Genomic DNA, 15,246 nt, shown 5'->3' with positions numbered 1-15,246 from the left:
TACCTTTGACCTCATATCCCTGTGGTTGCAACATGTAAATTTCCTCCTTCAAATCTCCATGGAGAAAAGTTGTTTTGACATCTAAGTGTTCAAGATGTAAATCATCTCAGCCACAAGACTAAGTACAGTTCTAATTGAAGTCATTTTTGTTACTACTTATCAAGTTGCCATTAGTTTTATGTTCAAAGTTATTCTATATACTCTAGTCGGTTATCTCTACCAAAATATTCAGTCGGTATGCACAGTCCAGTCGATTATAGAAGAAAGTAGTCAAGAGCTCAGTATGCACTGAGATGTCTACCGAGTATCATTCCATGTCTACCGAGCAGCAAAGATGACATGCCGAGTTGATATACACCGAGTGAAACGTGTTACCAGATTCATTGAACTTGGACATACATATAGAAACATGTTACAAGATCAAGGAACATCTAACCGTTATCACATTGGAAATTGCACTGAAAAATTATGTATGATTTTGAGGTCATCTACCCAATGAAATGTTTTGCATGGTTATTCATTCGATAAAACATGTTTGTAAGATCTAAGCAATGAATGGATCACCAACATAAGAGATCTATTTATACAACATGGATTAAGATCATAAATATACATGAAGCATGACAGAAAGGAAGGTATAGAAATATATGAAGCAAGACATGTGAAAGCACTAAGTGTTATGACTGTTACAGAGACATAGAGGTCATTGAGAAGGATTTCAGAGAACAGTCAAAGAACAGAGTAAACAGAAGGGTTTATCGAGTTACTATATGGGTTACCAAGGTATGCTATAAGCAAGGTAATCTTATTTTGAGCATATTGAATCTACTATAACATTTCAGATGTAAAGTTGCAGATATTTGTAATGATTTTATTGTAATATTTTGAAGTTATAAGAGAAACCTTTAACAGGGTAAAAGACTCTAATCAAGTCTATAAATTGTAAAGCCTCTAACCAGGTGCAGCATTTAGTTTTAAGTGTTGTAAAATCCTTTAGCAAAGTAGATCTAACAGATCTTGATACTCCTAACAGGGTAAGCTATCAGAAATAGCTAAACATGTAGCTCTAACCTAGCAACCTTTATTATTGCAGTAGTGAAGTTGTGGGTGCCATCCCCACCGCAGTTTTTCTCTCTAACCAAGAGTTTCTGCGTAACCAAAATATATGTGTTATGGAGTGAATCATGTATGATTGTTATCTAATTGTTTTAGCTTTATATTATGTTACTGCACTATTCGGTTTATGCATAACAGTAAAGTTACTGTTGAAGAAAAGTTTTGAAGTACTGATTCACCCCTCCCCTTTCAGTACATTAGCTTTCCATATTAGGCCTAACAATTTTTACAACTGGAGAAAATATTTCATCATAATCTATACCCTTTTTCTATGCAAAACCTTTTACCACAAGTCTGGCCTTATATCTTTTCTGACCTCCTTCCTCCTCCTTCAGCCTATAAACCCATTTGTTAGGCAAAGCTCTTTTTTCTGCAAATAAAGGGACTAAGTCCCAAGTCTTATTTTTCATCAAGGAGTCCATCTCCTCTTTCATGCCTAGCTCCCACTATTGTTTGGCATCCACCTGCATTGCTTCTTCATATTCTTCGGGTTCACCAAAATCAGTTAATAAAATAGAATACAAAGAAGGAGAAAATATTTCAAAGGGTCTACTTGACCTCGTAGAATGTCTAACACTTGTAGGAGTTTGTGGGACAATCTGTTGTTGCTGAGCATCAGATACCTGTGGCATTTCATTTTCAGGAATCTCATCCAACACCACATATTCTTGTTTGTCCTATTCATGCTTCTTTTCCTGCATCTGTTCTTTATACATAACCTTCTCATTGAATATAGCATCTCTACTTCTAATTATTTTTTTATTTTCAAAATCCCATAACCGATAGCCATATTCATCTATCCCATATCCAATGAAGGTACATTTCTGAGATTTAGCATCAAGCTTGGTTTTGTTTTCTTTATCAATATGGACAAAAGCTTCACAACCAAAAGTTTTCAGAAAAGAATAATTTACCTTTTTACCAGTCCATGCCTCCTCTGGAATACCACCATCCAAAGGGGTTGAAGGTCCTCTATTTATCAAATAGACAGCAGTATGTATAGCATCTGCCCAAAAATGTAAGGGCAATCCAGCATGCAATCTCATGCTCCTCGTGCATTCCATGATAGTCCTATTCATTCTCTCTGACACACCATTTTCCTGTGGAGTTCCTAGAACTGTCTTCTACTTTCGAATCCCATTTAAGGAGCAGTAATCGTCAAATTCTTTGCTATAATACTCACCTCCATTATCCGGTCTGAGACACTTCAACTTTTGTTCTGTCTTATTCTCAACCAAAGCTTTCCATTTCTTAAAAGTTTCAAAAACATCTGATTTTTGTTTTAGGAAATATACCCATGTTTTTCTGGTTGAGTCATCAATAAAAATAACATAATAACAAGAGCCACCAAGAGATGATACCTGAGCCGGTCCCCATACATCTGAATGCACAAGCTCTAACTTCTCACTCTTCTTCTCTTTCCCAACCTTGAGAAATCTGACTCTTTTTTGTTTACCATAAACACAGTTTTCACAGAACTCTAAATCAATCTTCTTTAGTCCTAGCAATAGATTTTTGGAATGAAGGATTTTCATCCCTTTCTCACTCATTTGCCCAAGCCTATGGTGCCACATTATTGAATCTGTTCTTGCAACATCTATTGTTGTTGCCCCTGTAGTAACTTTATCTATGGCAGCTAGTGTAGAGTAAGTGTTACCAGTACATAGATATAATGTGCCTACCTTCACACCTTTAGCTACTACTAATGATCCTTTAGTAACCTTCCACATACTGTCTGAGAAGGTAACTATGCAACCTTCACTACCTAGTTGCCCTGCAGAAATTAAATTTCTTCTTAAATTAGGAACATGTCTTACCTCCTGCAGAAACCAGTCATTTCCATTCTGCAACTTGATCTTTATCTTTCCCTTTCCAATAATTTGGCAAGGCTCATCATCACCCAAATATACCTGTCTAAAATCACCTTGAACATAATCTAGAAAATATTTTCTATGGGGTGTAGCATGAAATGAAGCCCCAGAATCTATTACCCAGGAATCATTAACATTATCCAAACATAAGATTAAAGCATCTTGTAATGTATTACTTGCAATATTAGCTTCCTTACTGTCATTTTCATTTTTGTATCCTTCTTTGTTTTTCTGAGACCAACAATCTTTCTTTAGATGACTAGGCTTTCTGCAGTACCAGCAATCTTTCTTTCCTCTAGATTGAGAGCGTCATTTCTTTGACTTCCCTTGTGACTTCTCATTCCCATGGCCTTTTCCTCTTTCCTTTGATCTTCCTCTATTCTCCACATTCAAAAAACTACCTGATGATGTTAGAGTCTCACCTGTTCTTTTCCTTCGCATTTCCTCACTTAGGATAACACCAACAATATCATCAAATACCAAAGTATTTTTACCAGAGACAGAGTTACTTACAGCCATAACCAAGCTATTCTAGCTTTCTGGCAAAGAACATAAAATCAAGAGAGCCCTAACCTCTTCTGCAAAGGTAATTTTTACCGAAGATAGTTGACTGGTAATTGTATTAAATTCATTTAAGTGCTCTGCTACATATCCTCCCTCACTCATTTTCAAATTAAACAAATGCTTCATAAGAAATACCTTATTCGAAGCCAAGGGTTTCTCATACAACTTTGCCAATGTCGCCATCAAATCTACAGTCGTTTTTGCTTTTGTTATATTGAATGCTATAGACGGTGCAAGGCATAATCGAATGGATCCCAGTGCCTTTCTATCTAAAATGTCCCACTCTTCATCTGACATTGTGGTCGCTTTCTTTTCCTTTCCTTCCAATGGCCTCCACAAATCCTTTTAATACAGGTAATCCTCCATCTGCATTTTCCATAACTGATAGTTCTGGTCGTTAAACTTTTTGACCTTGAATTTGGAATCCTCCATTGCTCCCACTCAAATCTGAAAGTCTTGCCAATTTATAAAAAACCTCACTCTGATACCAATTGTTAGGGTTTCAAGTAGATCTGAAGTAAATATGAACTAACAATTATATGCAGATTTAAATAAAAAAGATAAAGAAATAAAACAGGACACAGATAACACAGATATTTAATGTGGTTCACCCAGAATGGGTTACGTCCACCATACACAGTCGTCCAATCTTTCTTATTATCCAGCAAAAACAGTACATCAACCTTACAATGCCTTAAGTATCCCAACCGCTTATAACATGCCTTTTTAGGGCAAAACCAAAGTCGCCCTTTTTAGGGTTTTATTACAATGTCGGTTTTCATCAACAAAAAAAAATACCCAAAAAAAATTTGCTGATCAAGGATATGTGCTGAGTGTACAATACTTTGTTGATCAGTCGCCACATTTCAACATGAGGTTCGTCTCTGCCTGGATTCGCAAGTTTGAGTGTACCTCTTTGGTTCTTAGAATTTGGATTAGGTGGTCATAAGACCCTCGTTTGACCCTAGTCATGCTCAAGTGAGCATCGTCAGTTGTCGTCAGTTTTCCCTTTGGTTGGGTATGTGGGTCGTCTGTCAGTGTGGCTTTCTTGGGTTGCGTGTTTTGTGTGTGTGGATAAATCGAGTAATTAATCCTTAATCTATAATTTGATTTAATGTGTGTTTTCGAATTAATATTTTGGGGACTAAATTAAATAGGCTTCCATTTTATGTGATTAATCGTTAATTGATTTGCTCAATTCAGGTTAGTAGCAAGTTCAATTAAATGGTTAATTTTAATGTTAAATTATTATGTTTATGTTGTTGGAAAAGAAAAATTTAAATTTAATTGAAATAAAATTAATTTAATCTTGTTGGCATTTTTTAAATAGAAAGGTTAATTTTAGTTATTTGAGAAAATCAATTTTTAAATTGAAAGGCAAGTTAATATATTGATATAGTTGGAAAAGAATGATTTTTGAGGAATTATTTTAAATAAAAATTTTGAATCCAAAAATAAAATTTTGGTCAAACTTCTCCCATTTAACCTAGATTTCTGGAAAAAATGGGAGATTGAATTTTTTTTGGAAAATATTTTTGGATGGAAAATTTGGGGGTTTTGGGAGGAGAAGGAATTTCTTGAGCTGGAGAATTAGGCTCTTCTTCAATCTTGTCAGGATTGTTGAGCCAGGTAGGCCTCTGGTTTATTTCATTGGCTTCTTGTTTTAAAGAAATTGTTTTGGATTTTGAAGGAATCTGTTTGTGAAGATTAAAAATCTCATCTATTTGGGGGGAAATGAAACAGTTGTAATTTTAATTCCAATTCAATCCCCTCATGTTTTGTTTCCATTCCAAGTTTAGATTTTGGTTGCTCTGGTTGTGTTAAAATCAAAAATAAACTTGAGTTGCCTGTTTACAATAAAAAATTGTTTAAATTCCAAATTAATGCTTTCAAAATTCAAGCTTTTATCAGTGAAATCTGTTTGTTTTTGGTTAAATGGAAATGGAAGAATGATATAAATTTTCGCAGTCTCAGTATTGGGGCTTTCTAGTGTTTTCTTTTAAAAAAAAAAAAGGTATATGTTAATATTTTAATGATTCTGGAAATGTTCCCAGTTGTTCTAAGAAAATTTTTGAGTTTTGTTTAACATATATATATATATATATATATATATATATATATATATATATATATATATATATATATATATATATATATATATATATATATATATATATATATATATATATATATATATTCTTGCTGGTTTGAGAGTACCCAGCAGCTGGACTGTGGGTTATCTTTTGTTTTTTTGTATATAAAAAAAATAAAGATTCAAAAAAAAAAAAATCAAAATAAAGCAATAACTATGTTTAAATCAGCGTTGGTTTGGCTGATTTGGGGAGGGGCGACGTGAAGCCGAGGCCCTCGACCCATGGTTAGGGAGAGCTAAGGCTTCCCCAAGCCATGGGGAGAGGCCTGCGGTGAGGCCACGTGTGGCCTCCACGCAGCCAAGGCTGGGTGGAGTCCACGTCATGGTTTCCCCAACCTTCCCTTGGGGGAAAGGGAGGCCCACGTGGTCCCCACGTGGGTCTGCCCTTGGGCTATGTAATTTATTATTATTATTATTATTATTATTTTTTATTATTATTAAAAAAAATAATAATATAAGATGTTAAATTAATGTGGATTTTAAAATGTTTTAATTTTATTAAGTTTTAGTTAATATATTTTATTATATATATTAATTATTAATTATAAATTAAGGTATATCTTAAATATATGTTAATCGTGATAATTTATATATTAGTGTATATATATATATATTAATTAATACTTAATTTATTAATTTCGTTATTGATTATTAATTTGTTATATTTAATTAATCGTCAATTAATAAATATATACATTAATTAATAGTTTATTTTGGTATTTTTTTCTATATGTACGTAAGTAATTTTGTGGATTTGAGAAATGTTTAACCATTCTTGGTTCCTTTAAATGTATATTTTCTTAATTGGAAAAGTGTAACTTGTTTCCTAAGAGATGAACTTGGAGACATTATTTTCGAACCAGTATGATCATGATGTTTTATTTGGAGATTAAATATAATATTTAGTTGGTTAATGGTTATTTAATTATATTCATGTGAACTTGGTTTAAGAACTCATAATGGTGTATTTATGTATGTTCGATGCAAATGAACCTCAGTGAGTTAGAAAACCAAAAACGATATGTACCTAGATGAGGTAGCTAACTGCAATCAAACTTAGATCAATTAGAAAATTGGACCGATTTTAATGTTTAAATCAATTTGGAAAAAAAGATTGTCTTTTTCAGTTATTGTCTTTGCAAGTTTAATTTCAATATTTGTGTTTGGTTAAATAATGGCAAGTCATTCTTTGTTTGATTGGACCCTGTCGTATGGATTGATTTGGGTACCTGTTTCTATCCTCGATCTTGAGTTGACTGTTATTTTGTTGTGGTGTTGTATTGGTCATATCTTGTATGTCGGTGTCGAATGATGATTCGTGGTTGACCATAGTTGGTCAAGACTCTGGTTAGAGTACCGTCAGTAAGTGTACCTCATATGAAGTCGTGTTTGACCAAATGGTTGTTCCCTCCATGTTGAAATCTATTTGCTTGACCATGTGTATTCCTTGGTTTTTGAGGTCGCTTGAATATAGTCTAGTGTCGTATGGGAAAGTGGCTTTCGATTGGGGGCCGCGCCCAAAGTGGCTGTTGGGTAACCCATCGAGAGTGAGTCTAATAAGTGATAACCTAACAGTAGATTAGAATGTTAATCTCTAAGTAAGATAATTGTGCCTTGCACATGGGACGAGTGCTAACACAGACTCGACATGTTGTGAGAAGGCCTGAAATGGCAAACCATCATCCTTGTCTTCACGAAAGGATGTGTGGGTCCACATGAGGCTTGGATGGGCTAGAGGTTCGGATTATGTTGCCAGGGTAACCCAGTGTATGGGGCCAGAACCTATGAAGACCTGCCATGGTAACCATACCAGGTTTTGTGATGACACTTGTCCCTACGTTCACTAGTGTGTGGTTGTATTATCTTGATAGGAGCACGTTTGTAGGTCATCCTATTGTTTATGCCCTTGTGAATATCGGTTTCATGTTAGACCTTGGGTTGCGATGATTCAATTTTGTGGATGCTCTAGTGTACCTTTGTATTAGCTTCAATTATGATCAGTTGGATCCTCTCCTTTTCAGGGATCGTTTATGTATTTATTGACCGATGTGGTCTTTTGTATATTGGTTATGTTTCGCCTTGATGGCAGAATTGTAAATAATGAGAACCTCATGTATTCTTAACTTTATTAATTATCAAAGGGGTCTTACAGTTGAGCAGACCCGGAGATGTAGCCCTTTAGGGGTGAACTCCGAGATAATCTTGGTGTTATGTGATGCTTTTGTTCTTATGTTTCATGTTTAGTGTTAGCATGTATAGATGACATTTTGATAGAATGTATAAGTGGATAAGATGAAATTAATGTTAAATGCATGTATGCAATCCTCTCTTAGATGTAGTAAATTGGATAATGAATGAATGTAGCTTAGTATAATGGAATACATTCAGTTATTGTTAATGAAATTAAGTATGCATGGAAAGAACTCATTAGTTTATGATGAAATTAAAGTGTGTTATTAAATTAGATGCATGGCTTATATTTTAATGAAAAGTTTGAATGAAGGGTATAGATAAATCTTAATGGATGAACCTTATATTGTGATCTATATTTTCATCTATTTGAAAGAAATTGTCCTTGTTTAAGAATTATCTCGTTATAAGATAATCAGCTTATTGGATTTATTAGTGCGAGTTAAGTTAAATGTGTAATTAAGTAATCATGTTGGGAAACCCTTTAGGTGTTAGTTGATGTCTTCCGCTATGTAATCTGAATTTTGATATCTCGTATCTTAATGTTGTGTTTATCTTTAAAAAACATTTATTGCACTCTATTCTTGTGTTATGGCTTAATCCCTTCGGCGTTTCCTGGCGGGGCATTACATCTCAGAGGTGTTTGCCTACTAAACAATTAGAAACTAGTAGGCTAGCATATCCATTGGGAATTGAGTCAAGTCTTCCCTCCTCAAAATCTGGAACTACAACTCAGCACTTAAAAAAAAACTAAAAGAACTGAAAAATTGAAACTACTTTGGCTCTACCTATAGTTGAGCCTGCAAACTGTGCAGCAACACTTATTGAAAACTGCAAACAAACTAAAATTGAAACTGAAAACTGAAAAAAGCAATGTGATGAAAGCACTTATTGTTGGCAATATTGCATTATAATAGACAATGAAAGATTGTTGGCATTTCATAAGGATATTGAGAAGGTTGTTGATGATTATGGATATAACTGATTAAAGATGTTTACTGTCTTGATATTATTATTTTGTCATTGATGTCAAGAAATTGATTTTCTAATTCAGTATGATGTTGCCATATCTTGAGAAGTATGATATGAAGATTATAAAGATGTCGGTAAAAGACACAGGAAATAATATGATGAATAAGGGGATGAATAAGGTATTCAATGGGCAACTAGTACCGAGTCAGACAATGATGAGATCATGATGTTTAGATTGTTTTAACATCATACATATGTTGTAAAATGTAAAGGTTAATACTATACTATGTTATCAAGCAAACAACCTAGTCAATAAACCCTAAGGAACCTAGTCGGTAAACCCTAAGGTTATCACTATCGGTTAATGAAAGCGGAATGTCTACCGAGTGAAGTTTAGTATTCACTGAGTTGTTACCAAGTTGTAACCGAGCTATAACGGAATGCATTAAATGTTTACATGCGTTATTTAATGAAGGAAGCTGATGATCTGGAATTGATCAATGTTTGGTGAGTCGTGAATGAAGTTTGTTAATTAATCTAAGGCAATGAAAAGTCGGCATGAAGATCTATAGCTCAGAATGAACTGTGATACCCTGGCACAAGTTCCAAGACTAATATGCAAGTTCCAAGGTGGAGTAAAACATTTTTAGATCGAAAGATGCATTGAACCTAGACAAGATTGAAGATCTGATGGCTATGATTGATCATGGTTAATGCGATCAAGGAGATTAAGTGGTTACCTAATTGTTTATAAATAGGAAACTATTGATAAACAATGTATGCGAGCAAGTGTATGCACAGGGATGCTACATAGTGATTACCGAGCATAGAAGCTTGAAGACCTGTTTGAATAACAGAGTATAGAAGCCCAGTAGATAGAAAAGATTAGTTCTATGTCTAGATTGTATTGAACAAATAAGAATCTGCTTTGGCATTTTAGATGTGAAGTTGCAGATAGATTTTATTACTGTTATTTTGTGAAAGTGACAAAAAATCTCTTAACCGAGTGGACTTAACAGTCTTATTTGTAAAACCCTCTAGCAAGGTGACATTCTGATTGAGTGTTTGAAATCCTTTAACAAGGTCACTTCTAACAAGGTGAAGATCCTAACAGATCTGAGGGAAATCCCTTAACCGGGTCACATCTAGCAATGTGTTTGTAATCTTTAACAGGATTTGCTTTTAACTGAGCATACTGTAGAAGAGTATATTTCTTAGTGGGTCTGAAATCCTACAGTGGTTTTTCCCTATTTGGGTTTCCACATTAAATCTGGTGTTATGAGGTTTATGATGTTCATATGCTTTTGAGTTTGCATGTTTAACAGTTTTGGTTATATTACTAAAATATATGTTATCGAGGTTGAATCTGATGTTTTTATGGAAGATTAATTTTGTATGATTCACCCCCCCCCCCCCCTCTCATCTTGTTGGCTATTGGATCTATACTTATGTTAAGTATCAGAACTATCAATTGGTATCAGAGCTTTGGACTCTGGAAGGAAATTTTGAAGGCACTTGAATTAAAGATCCAAAGATGTATAAGAGGGATGCACTGAAGCTGAACAAGTCAAGTTTCTCTACATGGCAGAAAAGGATGAAGCTACATCTATCAGGAGTTGGAGAATATGTTGTATACTATTTGGAGAATGATTTTGTCACACCAAGCACCTATCCATTCACTATGGAAGAGATAAAGACAAAGCAAGAACATATTCAAGCAATGATTGAAATAACATCTGCATTGACCGATTCAGAGTTTAATGATCTAGAAGGCTGCAATGATGCAAAGGCAATGTGGGATAAGCTCATATCAATATATGGAGGTGATGAACATGTTCAAAGAGAAAAAGTAGATAGTCTAAGAGGACAACTTGAATCTATAAGGATGAATGAAGGTGAGAACATAACTCAGTACAGTACAAGACTAAAGGAGATTGTCAATCAAATCAAAGGAGCGGGTGGAACTATTGAAGAAAAGGATATAACAAGTAAGTTGTTAAGAACCCTTCTACCAGCTTATGCAATCCAAGTCTCTCCAATCAATGAATTGAGGTCTGTACCTAATATGCCAGTTTCTTTAGATGCTACTATTGGTAAGCTACATGCATTTGAGTTAAGTAATTTTGATAACAGTGGATCTTCACTAAATAAAGTTGAATCTGCATTTAGTTATTTTCATCTTGATGAATCTAATGATTTCAATGAAAGAAAGTATAAGTACTCTAAAGGAGATCACAGTGGAGCAAGTGAAAGATTTCGTAAGAACATGGAGGTGGTACACAAATTATATGACGAAATCATAAAGCAAGAAGAGTTTGAAGCACTATTAGCCAAAAGGTTACCGAGAAGCAAAGGTAAGTATAAAGGAAAACTACCTTTGAAATGTTTCAATTGTAATAAAATAGGACATATGGCTTCTAACTGTCCTGACAAAGATTCTATTGAAAAGAGAGATTACCAAGATGATAGACAGAAAGATAATCATTACAGAGGACACCGAGACTTCAGAAGAAGAGATAGAAAGACATGCCTAATAGCTAATGAGGAATCCAATGATGATAAATCAGATGAGACTGATACAGAGGAAGTAGTTTATGTGGCTATCAAGGATGGATCAGATGAAGAAAGGTATGAAGAAAAATCCCTAATATCTCACATAAACACTAATGATTCTTGGATTTTAGATAGTGGATGCTCACATCATATGACAGGAGATAAACACAAGTTTGTTATATTAGAAGATTATGATGGAGGTTATGTTAGATTTGGTAATGATGCACCATGTCCGATGAGAGGTAAAGGATCTATAACACTTCTTGATAATGCAAGATGCAATGATGTTTATTGGGTTGAAGGTTTGAAATACAATTTGTTGAGTGTAGCACGCTAAACAACACAGGTTACCGAATAGAATTTTAGAAGAGAATTGTCAAAGTTCATGACAAAAATGGAAAGTTAGCTGCTACCGAGACACAAACAAAAGGTAACACATTTCACCTTGACTCAACTTGGAATAAGTGTTTGCATGCAAAGTTAGATGATACCTGGTTATGGCATAAAAGGTTTTGTCATGTCAATTTTGATAATCTGATCAAAATAAGCAAGAAGCACAGAGTAAGAGGTCTACCGATTCTTGTAAAAACTGAGAATGCTATGTGCCCAGGATGCCAGATGGGTAAGATGACAAGATCAAGCTTTACAAGTAAGCCTTACACTTCTAAAGGAATTTTAGATCTAGTGCACACTGATCTTTGTGGTCTTATGAAAGTTCAAAGTCATTATGGTCATAAATATTTCATATTATTTGTGGATGACTATTCAAGGATGATGTCAGTAATGTTTTTAAAAGAAAAATCAGAAGCTTTTCAAATCTTTAAATGGTACAAGGCAAGAGTTGAAAATGAAACAGGAAGACAACTGAAATGTCTTAGATTAGATAGAGGAGGAGAGTTCACATCTGATGAGTTCAACTTATTTTGCAATGATCATGGTATTAAAAGACAAGTCTCTACACCGAGAACTCCACAGCAGAATGGAATAGCTGAGAGAAGAAACAGATCTATTGTGGATTGTGCTAGAACACTGATGATTGAAAAGAAGGTGCCACAAACATTTTGGAGAGAAGCAATAAGCACAACAATTTACACCTTGAACTGAGTTCAATTGAAGAAAGGTACTTTGAAGACACCATATGAAATCTGGTATGATAAGAAACCTAATGTAAGTTATTTTAAAATCTTTGGAAGTAGATGCTATGTTCATAAAGATGATAGAAATGGCAAATTTGATCAGAAAAGTGAAGAAGGAACATTTCTAGGTTATTGAAGAAGGAACATTTCTAGGTTATTCTTCTAGAAGCAAAGCATTTAAATGTCTGATCAAATCATCTAACAAAATAGTAGAAAGTGTAAATGTGAAAATTGATGAATTTGCAGAAAGAAATGATGAAGGAAATTCCAAGGAACTAGAAGACTATGATGAATTTGTGTATGTTCAACCGATAAGTCCTACCGAGAAGACTGTTGAAGAAAATGAAGAGAATATCCAGTTACTGAGTGATGAAAAAGATCATACAGAGCCTACCGAGCTTGTAGTAGCCAAGTATGTTAGAAGGCATCATGCACCAAGTCAAATTATAGGAGATAAGGATGATCCAGTGATGACAAGGAACAAACTGAGACAGAACACATGTTTGATATTTGAATTTGAACCGAGAATAGTGAAAGAGGCATTTAACAGTGAAGATTGGATAAATGCTATACAGAAGAGATTGATCAAATCAAGAAGAATGACACATGGACACTAATCCCAAGAACGAAGGACAAAAATGTAATTGGTACAAAGTGGATTTTCATAAACAAGCTAAATGAAAAAGGAGAGGTCATTCGAAACAAAGCAAGACTAGTTTGTAAAGGTTATGCTCAAAAAGAAGGAATTGATTATGGTGAAACTTTTACACCTATTGCTAGACTTGAAGGAGTAAGAACATTGTTGGCCTATGTTGCTTTCAAAAATTTTAAGATATATCAAATGGATGTCAAATCTGCATTTCTGAATGGAATATCAAAAGAAGAAGTTTTCATTGAACAACCTGAAGGATTTGTTGAAGACAAGAATAAAGATCAGGTATGTAAATTGAACAAAGCTTTATATGGTTTGAAACAAGCACTAAGAGCATGGTATGAAAGATTGCACTCTTATTTGATTAAGATTGGTTTTATAAGGACAAGTGAGAATAGCAACATGTACATGAAGAATGATGAAAATGGAATACTGATCTCAGCCATATTTGTTGATGATATTATATTTTATGGAAATGACTCTTTATGCAAGAACTTTGGAAATGAAATGAGCAAAGAATTTGAGAGGTCATTAATCGGTGAGATAAAGTATTTTATAGGTTTACAGATACTGCAAATGAAAAATGAGATTTTCATTACTCAATCCAAGTACATAAAGGAAATCTTGAAGAAATTTGGAATGGAGGATTCAAAACCAGTAAGTACTCCTATGACTACCAACTGCAAATTATCAAAGAATGTTGAATCTGTATCTGTTGATGAGACACTTTACCGATCCATGATTGGAAAGCTACAATATGTTGTTCACAGCAGACCAGATATAGCATATGCAGTAGGTATAGTTGTAAGAATCTCTGCAGATCCTAAGGAAACACACATGACAGCAATCAAAAGAATTTTTAGATACTTGAAAGGCACAGAGGATTATGGCTTAGTATATCAGAAAGGAAATGATTTTGATTTAAAAGTTTATATTGATGCTGATTGGGCAGGCAACATTGATGACAGAAAAAGCACAAGTGGAGGAGCTTTCTTTTTAGGAGAAAGACTAGTGAGTTGGCTTAGCAAGAAACAAGGATGTGTTTCACAGTCAACAGCAGAAGCTGAATACGTTGTTGCAGCATTGAATTGTACCAACATTGCATGGATCAAACAATTGTTGGAAGGTATAATGAGAAAGTTACCAAGCCAGTAACTGTATTCTATTACAATACTAGTGCCATTAATATTTCAAAGAATCTTGTTATGCACTCTAAGACAAAGCACATATCTATCAAATATCATTATCTTAGAGAAGAAGCTCAAGAAAAGAAAGTGGTATTGGAGTATGTTAGCACAACGGAACAAATAGCAAATATCTTCACCAAACCACTACCAAGGGACACTTTTGAATATCTTAGAAGTAAGTTAGGGGTCCTACCCCTATCTTCTACTCACTGACTGAGTTCGGTGAAAGCATCAATCCGATGACTCTAATGAATATCTTTTGGGAGTTGATGTTGATTTATACACTTTAGGATGTTTTCTAAAGGTGTATAGGAAATAATACAAGAAATATTACAGGGAACAGGAATTGAAGACAAATGCTCTGACCGAGACTCAGTTGATACACAATAGCAAGAAATAACTTCTTACAGAAAGTAATTATGTTTTAAGTTCTTTACTTTTTAGAATTTTTGTCAAAGGGGGAGAAGAATAATATAAAGGGGGAGAAGACTACTATAAAGGGGAGAAGACTAATATAGAGGAAGAAGACCTATCAGGGAGAAGACTAAAAGAAAACTGAGCAAACTACAGATTGGAAAGAAGACTGAAAACAGGAGAAGTCTAATGTATGGGGGAGAGCATTTCAGCATTTCAGAATCACAGCAATCCGAATCTTTTAAGGTCAAATCAATTGGTTTTGCCATCAATGCCAAAGGGGGAGATTGTTGTCAATATTGCATTATAACAGACAATGAAAGATTGTTGGCATTTCATAAGGATATTGAGAAGGTTGTTGATGATTATGGATATAACTGATTAAAGATGTTTACTGTCTTGATATTATTATTTTATCATTGATGTCAAGAAATTGATT

Source organism: Cryptomeria japonica, chromosome 1, assembly GCF_030272615.1.
Source record: "Cryptomeria japonica chromosome 1, Sugi_1.0, whole genome shotgun sequence".
In the NCBI taxonomy this organism is placed as follows: domain Eukaryota; kingdom Viridiplantae; phylum Streptophyta; class Pinopsida; order Cupressales; family Cupressaceae; genus Cryptomeria; species Cryptomeria japonica.
The sequence above is the reverse complement of the archived record's forward strand: the minus strand, read 5'-3'. Positions refer to the sequence as shown.